We start from the raw sequence: 10,788 nt of genomic DNA, 5'->3' as shown, positions 1-10,788 counted from the left end.
TTGAGCCTATACCATGAAAAATAAACTAAGTAAAGGATATAGGAATAGGATGGAGTGCCTTTGAGAAGGCATGCAATGTAATGAAGAGTAATCTCCCACCCTCAATAAAAAGAAAAGTATATAAGTAACCAGTGCATTTTACCAGTTCTAATATATGGGTCACAGAGTTGGAACCTCACTAAAGCCCTACAATAAAAACTAATGAGCACTCAAGGAACAATGGAAAGATTAAGGTTTGGAATAACATGGAGAAATAAGAAATGACCTTTGTGGATTAGAGAGCAAACTGAAGTTGAGGTTCCATTAGCTTCAATCAAAAGAAAAAAAATGGAGTTAGGCAGGACCTATGATGCATCAAACATATAATGGATGCACTATTAGAACTACAGAATGACAACCAAGAGATATAAAAAGGAGGTAAGTTAGGCAAAGGACAAGATAGGGAGATGAGATACCTAGATCAAAGAAAAGATCTTTGCTAAACCAACTGACCAACCCACATAGTAGACATGAGATCTTTGAAATACTGAGGACACATCAAATAACAGCAGATGTGTTATGGTGTGCTATGGGCATGAATAAAACACTTGAATGTGGTGCTAGAGTATGAGTGATATGAAAGAGACAGGGATAGAAATAAGCTGTATTTGACAAATACATTCTATTCCATTCATTAAAACTATTTTAATATCTCTCCCCTTCTTATCTTACATTCCTTTCTATGAGTTCACATTCCTCCAGTCTTAAACTCAAACATCTGTTCCATCCTGTCACCCATTCCCCACCCACCAGCACCCATCTCAGCTCATATTGCCCCCCTAGACTTGGTCAGTTCAAGATGCAAGTCTCAGTTTGTGCATCCAGATGGCTATCTGGCACCTCCACACACACCTCCCAAAACACCTCACTTGTCTTATGGATCTGTGGGGGAAGTAGTGTGGTTAGGTTACATTATTCTATTTATTTATTTACTTTTTTTTTTTTATATATAGGTGGGACACTGGCCAAGGGCAACAAAAAAAATGAAAAAAAAAAGTCCACTGAGATGCCAGTCCCAGAAAAGGGTCCAAAGTGGTAGTCAAATATTAAAGGATAAGTGACTTGAAACCTCCCTCTTGAAGGAATTCAAGTCATAGGATAAACCTCCTTCTTGAAGGAATTCAAGTTATAAGAAGGTGGAAATACAGAAGCAGGCAGGGAGTTCAGAGTTTACCAGAGAAAGGGATGAATGATTGAGAATACTGGTTAGTTCTTGCATTAGAGAGGTGGACAGAATAGGGGTGAGAGAAAGAAGAAAATCTTGTGCAGCGAGGCCGTGGGATAAGAGGAGGCATGCAATGCAGTTAGCAAAGGTCAGAAGAGCAGTTAGCATGAAAATAGCAGTAGAAGATAGCTAGAGATGCAACATTGCGGCAATGAGAAAGAGGCTGAATACAGTCAGTTAGAGGAGAGGAACTGATGAGATGAAAAGCTTTTGATTCCACCTTGTATAAAACAACAGTATGAGTGGAACCCCCCAGACTGTGAAGCATACTCTATACATGGATGGATAAGGCCCTTGTACAGGGGGGTGGTAAGAAAAACTGGCAGATACGTCTCAGAATGCCTAACTTCATAGAAGCTGTTTTAGCTAGAGATGAGATGTGAAGTTTCCAGTTTAGATTATAAGAAAAGGACAAACCAAGGATGTTCAGTGTAGAAGAGGGGGACAGTTGTGTCACTGAAGAAGAGGGGAGAGTTGTCTGGAAGGTTGTGTCAAGTTGATAGATGGAGGAATTGAGTTTTTGAGGCATTGGACAATACCAAGTTTGCTCTGCCCCAATCACAAATTTTAGAAAGATCAGAAGTCAGGCGTTCTGTGGCTTCCCTGCATGAACTGTTTACTTGCTGAAGGGTTGAACGTCTATGAAAAGACGTGAAGTGCAGGGTGGTATCATCAGCGTAGGAGTGGATAGGACAAGAAGTTTGGTTTAGAAGGTCATTGATGAATAATGACAAGAGAGTGGGCAACAGGAGAAAACCCTGAGGAACACCACTGTTAATAGATTTAGGAGAAGAACAGTGACCATCTATCACAGCAGCAATAAAATGGTCAGAAAGGAAACTTGAGATGAAGTTACAGAGAGAAGGATAGAAGTTGTAGGAGGGTAGTCTGGAAATCAAAGCTTTGTGCCAGACTCTATCAAAAGCTTTTGATATGTCCAAGGCAACAGTAAAAGTTTCACCAAAATCTCTAAAAGAGGATGACCAAGACTCAGTAAGGAAAGCCAGAAGATCACCAGTAGAGCGGCCTTGACAGAACCCATACTGGCGATCAGATAGAAGGTTGTGAAGTGATAGGTGTTTAAGAATCTTCCTGTTAGGGATAGACTCAAAAACTTTAGATAGGCAGGAAATTAAAGTAATAAGATGGTAGTTTGAGGGATTAGAACGGTCACCCTTTTTAGGAACAGGTTGAATGTAGGCAAACTTCCAGCAAGAAGGAAAGGTAGATGTTGACAGACAGAGCTGAAAGAGTTTGACTAGGCAAGGTGCAAGCACGGAGGCACAGTTTCGGAGAACAATCGGAGGGACCCCATCAGGTCCATAAGCCTTCCGAGGGTTTAGGCCAGCGAGGGCATGGAAAACATCATTGCGAAGAATTTTAATAGGTGGCATGAAGTAGTCAGAGGGTGGAGGAGAGGGATGAACAAGCCCAGAATCGTCCAAGGTAGAGTTTTTAGCAAAGGTTTGAGCGAAGAGTTCAGCTTTAGAAATAGATGTGATAGCAGTGGTGCCATCTGGTTGAAATAGAGGAGGAAAAGAAGAAGAAGCAAAGTTATTGGAGATATTTTTGGCTAGATGCCAGAAATCACGAGAGGAGTTAGATCTTGAAAGGTTTTGACATTTTATATTAATGAAGGAGTTTTGACTAGTTGGAGAACAGACTTGGCATGGTTCCGGCCAGAAATATAAAGTGCATGAGATTCTGGTGATGGAAGGCTTAACAAGTTAATTCGTGCTTTGTTATCCCAGCCACCTCAAGTCCCAATAGTTGTCTAGACGTTCTGTTCTCCCTGTCACTCACCAACAGAATCACAGCCTTTGGTGAAAACAGCGGCATGGCGGATAAGGTGGGAAGCTGCCACGCGTGATTTGGGAAATAAAATGTGATGTGATGTATTCGACATTAGTTACTGTTTTTGTTTTGTAATGCAGTTTAGTACAGAGCAGAAATTCGTGTTACCAAATGGTCTAGCGTCTTACCTTAACTTTTATAAATTAGAGATCTATTTAGGTTTTCAGAGGTATTTTCATGACTCTATAGAGTCATGAAAATACCTCTGAAAACCTAAATAGATCTCCTCTATTTAGGTTTTCATTAGAGATCTATTTAGGTTTTCAGAGGTATTTTCATGACTCTATAGAGTCATGAAAATACCTCTGAAAACCTAAATAGATCTCCTCTATTTAGGTTTTCAGAGGTATTTTCATGACTCTATAGAGTCATGAAAATACCTCTGAAAACCTAAATAGATCTCTAATTTATAAAAGTTAAGGGAAGACGCTAGACCATTTGGTAACACGAATTTCTGCTCTGTACAAAACTGCATTACAAAACAAAAACAGTAACTAATGTCGAATACATCACATCACATTTTATTTCCCAAATCACGCGTGGCAGCTTCCCAACACGTAGAGCTGGATTTTTTTCCCTATAGGGAAAAAAATCCAGCTCTACGTGTTTCTTATGTAATTCAACTTATTAGAGAGAGCAGGAATCCGTATTATCATATCTTCCCGCGTCTTACCTGAACTTTTATCATGTTCTGGTCTGTTATTTAGGTTTTCAAAGGTATCTTCATGAATCTAGCACAAAAATCCAGCTATTCTTGTTTGTTATGAAATTTTGATATAGCAGAAGAGAAACTCATATTCTCAAACGATCTGGCGTCTTATCTCTTAACTTTTATCAGGTTCTTGTAGAAATTATGTACGTTTTTATGTTTCTGGGTAAAAAGAAAAAATCTATCTTCCGTGTTTGTTCTGTAATTCATTTAACTACAACAGAACAAGAGCAACATTCTAAAACATTCCGGTTGCGTTGCGAGAAGTTTTGAGGAGCAGAGTTGTGAAATATCGTCTGTTGCTGAATTACTGATGTATCCTTAAGCTTCACCTGAATTGTAATAGCACGTGTTTCTTGATTTCTGGCCTGGTGTTCTAGTGTATGGTGTCTTATATAGGGAGCAGTGAGGAAGGACCTTCACTCCTCTCCCTGTCTTCAGCCACTAAGTTTATTTTCGTCCGTGGTTCAGTGGCTGATGTCTCTTCCTCGTTTTTTTCTTCTCCCTCGTCACTCGGTCAAGAAAACACAGAGCCGCCCCCTTTACAAGATAAAACCCCTCTGTAACCTGGCTTTGGTCTGTATGACATCAAATCGCTATACTCCCTCCCTTATCCACTCTTTAAATTCCCTTATACTCTTTACCCAATCTTAATAATCCTAGGAACACTTCAGCAATATAATATCTTAAGAGTCTTCTGTGAATCAACTCAAACAGGTTGGAATTACTTGAATCTCGCGCTGACACACCTTCTCCTCACACTTCGTCTCTTAAACGTCCTTTAAATTTTCCTATACTCTTTACCCAAGCTTATTAACCCCACAAATACTTCCTTACTACAATATCTTAACAGTCTAGTACGTAATAATATCAGAGGTTGGAATTGCTTGAATCTAGCGCGGACACACCCGCTCTTCACACCATCTAAACACCATCTAAATTGTGTTATACTCCTTACCCAAGCTTACTAACCCTAGGAACACTTCAGAACTACAATATCTTAACAGTATGGTGCGGAATCATGCCTTTACACGCTTCAGTTACGCTCTAATAAACTCCTTTCAATAGCGAGAAAAAATGAGCTGTCAACTGAATGGCGTCTACCATCACCATGACAACGGGTCGTGAACAGCCAATCCCAGCCCGCCATTTCATCCGGGACCTCAAGATGACCACACTGATATCATACAATATAGTTTAATTTCCAGCCAAGATCAGAGTTAACTGAGACACATGGTGGATAAAAAGCTCTTTAAAATATGGGTGTTCCGAGGGAAGTATACCACCAGGGAATGTGAGTTACATTAGTAATGGAGGAATATTTTGATTTTTTTTTTTTTTTTTTTTTTTTTTGCTGGAACGCAGCAGACGAAACTAAAGGTAGAGTTACTAGTTAGTGTTTTTGTGTATATATATGTGTGTGTGTGTGTGTGTGTGTGTGTGTCGTGGAGGAGTGAACTGTGCCTGTCCTTGTGGGTGTATGACGAACCAGGAGTGAGTATTCAGCATTTCACCAAACACACTCACGCAGAGACTGGCCCTTTAAACCTTCGTCCCTTTAAATCTTACCCAAACAAACGCTTTCGGTTCGCGTAGGCAGACCAGGGTAGGCTAGCTCTCTCTGACCGCGCCATGTGACTTATTTTTTTAGGGTCATGCTCCTAATGAGAGAGTGACCCGCCGGCTAGGGGGACTGGGAGTAGGTTGGGAGCGTTAACTGGTTAAGTAACAGAGTAGAAGATGAGAGAGACACTGGGATGTGTGATGGATGAGTGAGAGGGAATAGAAGGGTGTAAGCTGTTTGACGTAAGGGTGACAGGCTGAGGTGTGCGTCCGTGTGTACACGTATGTGGGTGGGTGTGGGTGACTGGTTGGGTGTGTGTGGTGGGTCAGTGTCCGTATGTATGTGTGTATTACCCTTGTGAGACCCTCTCTGTATGTGTGTGTGTGTGTGTGTGTAGGGAGGGAGAGACGCGTGAGGAAAGAAGGGAGGATGGGGGTCAGGAAAGAGGAGAAGAGGGATGACTGGGTGGACCTCTTAAAGATAGTATTCAGAAATTACGTGTTTTCTTGACGGCTTCGCTGAGTCACTGTGTGTTAAAGGAGACTCCATGCATTGCTTCTGATGCTGCTAATTGTTTTGTTTCACAGTGAAAGGCTTTAAATGTAGTTGGAAAATGTCATAGGAAAAAAATTGTAGTTAATATTGGATGCAAAATATCAAAGTAAGATTAGGTAACAAATTTTTAATGTTGGGAATAGTAATCCAATTATATATATATATATATATATATATATATATATATATATATATATATATATATATATATATATATATATATATATATATATATATGGGAGTATATTTTTTGTAACAGTGTGAATGATAAGATTCCACTTTTCAGTGTTGCCACGGTGACGGTGGTGGTGGGCATGATACAGATGCGGGAGCTGGAGTTTGTGCCCGATGGAGACATGCAGCTGGACAAATTCTGTTGCTCATTGCTCAGACTGGAGTTTACATGTATACCTCCTTCACCATCATTGGTGGACACTTCACCATGAGTGTTAGTGAAATGTGCTGTGTTTGTTAGTTTATTTGTATATCAGAAAAATTTAAGACCAGTTAGTTGTCTAGACTTTAAGTCTTAAAATGAGAAAATAAATCTACATATTTTTTTAAAAGCAAACAGTTAAGGCATTGTAAAGTAAAAGTCAAAATATATTTTGGTTATTATTTTTTTTTGCAATCAACAACTTTCATGTATAATGAAATAAATACATTCATCAAACTTAATATCATATTTAATAACAGCTAGAGGTACCAATTTGCAGATGTCTATGGAAAATTTGTATGATAATCTTGTGGCCAACAAAAAAGGATACAATGAATGATGACTTATTATTGTAAGAAATCTTTCAGAGTTGTTGTTGTGTACTTCCACATTCCATGGAGACAGGTTTTTCCTTCACTTTTCAGCATTTAAAAAGTGATAATTTCAACAGGATGCTTGAGCTGTCACGGTGCTGCTGCTGTTGTCTGCCATCATCCCCCTGACACAGACCACCCTGCAGACCACCTTCATCCTGGGTGCCACACATCACTGCTGCTACAACTCAGAGCAACTGGAACGCAAGCCAGGAAGGGAGATAGTAACTTTTCACTTAATTTGTTGTTTATTTGAGGGCCTAATGACAGACACATAATGGAATGAGTATTTGTGAATGTTTGTTTATATCTAGATACAGCATTCACATATCTTTTAAGTGCCACCTTCCAAAAACAATGTCAGCCAGAAAAATAACTGATGAATCTAATTACATTTCAAGTCAAAAAGTTTTCCTTTAACCACTTTGCTCCAGATGCTTAAAAACATGCGTTGCTCACATACATGGCGTCGCGTAGGCTCGTGAGTGGTAACTTATCTAATTTCTAATAATTTCTAATATAATTTCTGTGTGTGTGTGTGTGTGTGTGTGTGTGTGTGTGTGTGTGTGTGTGTGTGTGTGTGTGTGTGTGTGTGTGTGTGTGTGTGTGTGTGTTTTATGTATGAGTGACACTGGCCAAGGGCAACAAAAATCCAATAAAAAAATATGCCCACTGAAATGGCAGTCCCATAAAAGGGTCAAAGCAGTGGTCAAAAGTTGATGAATAAGTGTCTTGAAACCTCCCTCTTGAAGGAATTCAAGTCATAGGAAGGTGGAAATACAGAAGCAGGCAGGGAGTTCCAGAGTTTACCAGAGAAAGGGATGAATGATTGAGAATACTTGTTAACTCTTGCATTAGAGAAGTGGACAGAATAGGGGTGAGAGAAAGAAGAAAATATTGTGCAGCGAGGCCGTGGAAGGAGGGGAGGCATGCAGTTAGCAAGATCAGAAAAGCAGTTAGCATGAAAATAGCGGTAGAAGACAGCTAGAGATGCAACATTGCGGCGGTGAGAGAGAGGCTGAAGACAGTCAGTTATGTTTGTGTGTGTGTGTGTGTGTGTGTGTGTGTGTGTGTGTGTGTGTGTGTGTGTGTGTGTGTGTGTGTGTGCGCTGATGCAGCTGAGAAGGTTGCCTTATGATAATTATTGACAAATGAAGGTAATGGATGCGCATGTCATTACTACTTTTTTAAGTGTGTGTGTATGTGTGTGTGTTATGTACACACACACACACACACACACACACACACACACACACACACACACACACACACACACAAAGAGAAGTAATAGACACGCATCCTTTACCTTCATTCATCAATAATTGTCATAAGACGACCTTCCCAGCTGCATCATTACACACACACACATACACACACACACACATTTACACACCACGTAGTGTAGTGGTTAGCACGCTCGGCTCACAACCAAGAAGGCCCAAGTTCGAATCCCGGGCACGGTGAGGCAGATGGACAAGCCTCTTAATGTGTAGCCCCAGTTCACCTAGCTGCAACTAGCTGCAACTGTACAGGATGTAACCCGAGGTGATGTGACTTCGCTGTTCCGGTGTGTGGTGTGTCATTGGCCTCAGTCCTACCCAAAGATCAGTCACCATGAACTCTGAGCTCTTACACACACACACACACACACACACACACACACACACACACACACACACACACACACACACACACAGAGAGAGAGAGAGAGAGAGAGAGAGAGAGAGAGAGAGAGAGAGAGAGAGAGAGAGAGAGAGAGAGAGAGAGAGAGAGAGAGAGAGAGAGAGAGAGAGCAAAATGGCAATGAATGAAACAGGGAGGAGGGGGAACTGTGTGTGAATGAAAACATCATCTACGTGAAACATTTGATTGATTATAAAGCACATGTGCATCATATATAGTCATGAATGTGGAGGAACAGCAGAGTGAGTGATCAACCACAGAAAGGAGAGAGTCGGACATGCGGAGAGAATGGAAGGGGAACAATTTGAGAAGATAAGCATGCAAATACATAAATATAAGGTGGAATAACAGTGTTTGGTGGGAAGATGAAAGAGAGATGCCTGTTTATGAAGCAAAATGGTTGTGCAAGAGAGGAATGATTGGAAAACCATTCCCACCAAAGCCAACAGACCTTACACCATATTTTTACAAACCACATCATCTCTATTCATCCATTCTGTGTGTCTTCTCTTCTCTCTCTCTCTCCACTCTTAATGCTGCTGTGGGTTTCTGGGCTGGAGTACATCAGAGAAAGATTGACACCGACTTATATATGAGAGGATGTTGTCTGTAACTATGCTATGGGGACATTGCAAGTTTGTGGGGTGTAATGAATGAATAAGTGTGTCCTCTATAGCATACTTAAAAACCACACTCTCACATGGAAATCAATCTCTCTCTCTCTCTCTCTCTCTCTCTCTCTCTCTCTCTCTCTCTCTCTCTCTCTCTCTCTCTCTCTCTCTCTCTCTCTCTCTCTCTCTCTCTCTCTCTCTCTCTCTCTCTCTCTCTCTCTCTCTCTCTCTCTCTCTCTCTCTCTCTCTCTCTCTCTCTCTCTCTCTCTCTCTCTCTCTCTCTCTCTCTCTCTCTCTCTCTCTCTCTCTCTCTCTCTCTCTCTCTCTCTCTCTCTCTCTCTCTCTCTCTCTCACTACAGCCTACAGACTCACTATTTCCTTAACCACACCTCTTGCCTGAAACAAATTAAAAACTTTTATCCTTCTCCAATCACATTTCAATTTTGTACTTAGTCACAATCACACAGTATATGTTGTTAATTTCAACTTTACTTTCAGGTTACCTTCTTGTTGATGTGCAATCTTGCTACGTGGGCAATCAACATTTAAAAATAGCAATGTGGTGCTTCCTTAATGCAAATAGTCTTGGCCCAAAAAACTTGTAACTTCTCTTAAATCTTACTAAAATGTATGCGCATCACTTTCTGATTTCATCCCAGTGGCACACAAACCAAAATACCTGAGTATGGAGATGGCTGGACTACCTCCTTTGGCCACCCCTGTTATATCTTAATTTCCCACTGTCTTTCCTGTGTGCTGGTTAAGCTACTCACTGCTGAAGTCCCTGGAAACTAGGTAGAATAATTTAGAATGACATGGTTAAGTTAATGCTGATAAAATCTCATTTGTAATATTCAGGAAGATTGAATTATTCTTCCTCTGTTGAAGCAAATGATATAACATTGACTAGAAGCTTTCACAATATTTATAAGCTTTCTTGTATCAGAGATCTTTTGAAAATCCAACCATTAATTTGTAAATACTTGTATAGTGTAGCTGGCATGAACGTTGCAGTCTTCATTATTTACTAGTGGACAAGCAACAGGTGATGGTGTGGCTCTGAGCCACTGTAGTAGGGATGTTATGGTTTAAGTGTAGGAAGTTGCAAATTGCTCACCTAACAATTGCACCTTAGTAGAAAAACACAAACAGGAAGTTTATGCAAGTTTTTATCCTTATATAAAATGTTGTATTACATCAAACCTCCATACCATTACTGTCTCTATCCAGTATGAGACCGGTGTTCAGGAAGCACAAGCATGTGCTGAATAACAAGAAGCCGTCATTGGTGAAGGTGACAACATTTCATCTATTTATACATACTTTTTATTATTAAAGCTTATCTTATAATTATTTCTGAAGAGATTGACTAATTTTTGTACGTATTTATGACTTAGAACTATGATAAAGCTATGAATTGATATAATTCCTGATTTGTTTTATCTTTTCATTATACTTCCTTTGTTAATTGAGCATTTTATATTACTTAGCTTAAAAATGCAAGAACGGTTCAGAAGTATCCAACCTTGGGCTAAGGGCCAAAATTATGGTATCATTCAAAATGTCCTTCAAAGAAAGCCCTCTGTAATCCAACACACTTAGCCCATTAATCCTTCCATTTCTCATCAATTTGTTCAACATACATATTTTTCCCTTATAGGGTTGAACAATTTTCATGGGTTCAGAGCAAAAGGCTTCCTCATTCCTCCCCAAGGTACTCTCTCGGATGGTAAGCAGG

General features: G+C 40.1%; 1 long non-coding RNA gene across 6 annotated transcripts; it reads left to right on the top strand.

Moving 5' to 3' along the window:
- Positions 1-5,103: 5,103 nt before the first annotated feature.
- LOC135104717 (uncharacterized) lies at positions 5,104-10,476 on the top strand. Of its 6 annotated transcripts, XR_010270519.1 has the most exons (4): positions 5,224-5,321; positions 6,233-6,394; positions 6,834-6,980; positions 9,549-10,476. It is a non-coding gene; the product is annotated as an uncharacterized LOC135104717 (long non-coding RNA). The 6 variants fall into 6 exon arrangements; XR_010270517.1 differs by lacking the exons at positions 5,224-5,321; positions 9,549-10,476 and adding an exon at positions 5,104-5,121 and having other exon boundaries at positions 6,834-9,224; XR_010270516.1 differs by lacking the exons at positions 5,224-5,321; positions 9,549-10,476 and adding an exon at positions 5,190-5,207 and having other exon boundaries at positions 6,834-9,224.
- Positions 10,477-10,788: the final 312 nt, after the last annotated feature.

Source organism: Scylla paramamosain, chromosome 11 (assembly GCF_035594125.1).
Source record: "Scylla paramamosain isolate STU-SP2022 chromosome 11, ASM3559412v1, whole genome shotgun sequence".
NCBI classification, from domain to species: domain Eukaryota; kingdom Metazoa; phylum Arthropoda; class Malacostraca; order Decapoda; family Portunidae; genus Scylla; species Scylla paramamosain.
This window is presented reverse-complemented; position numbering and strand designations above follow the sequence as displayed.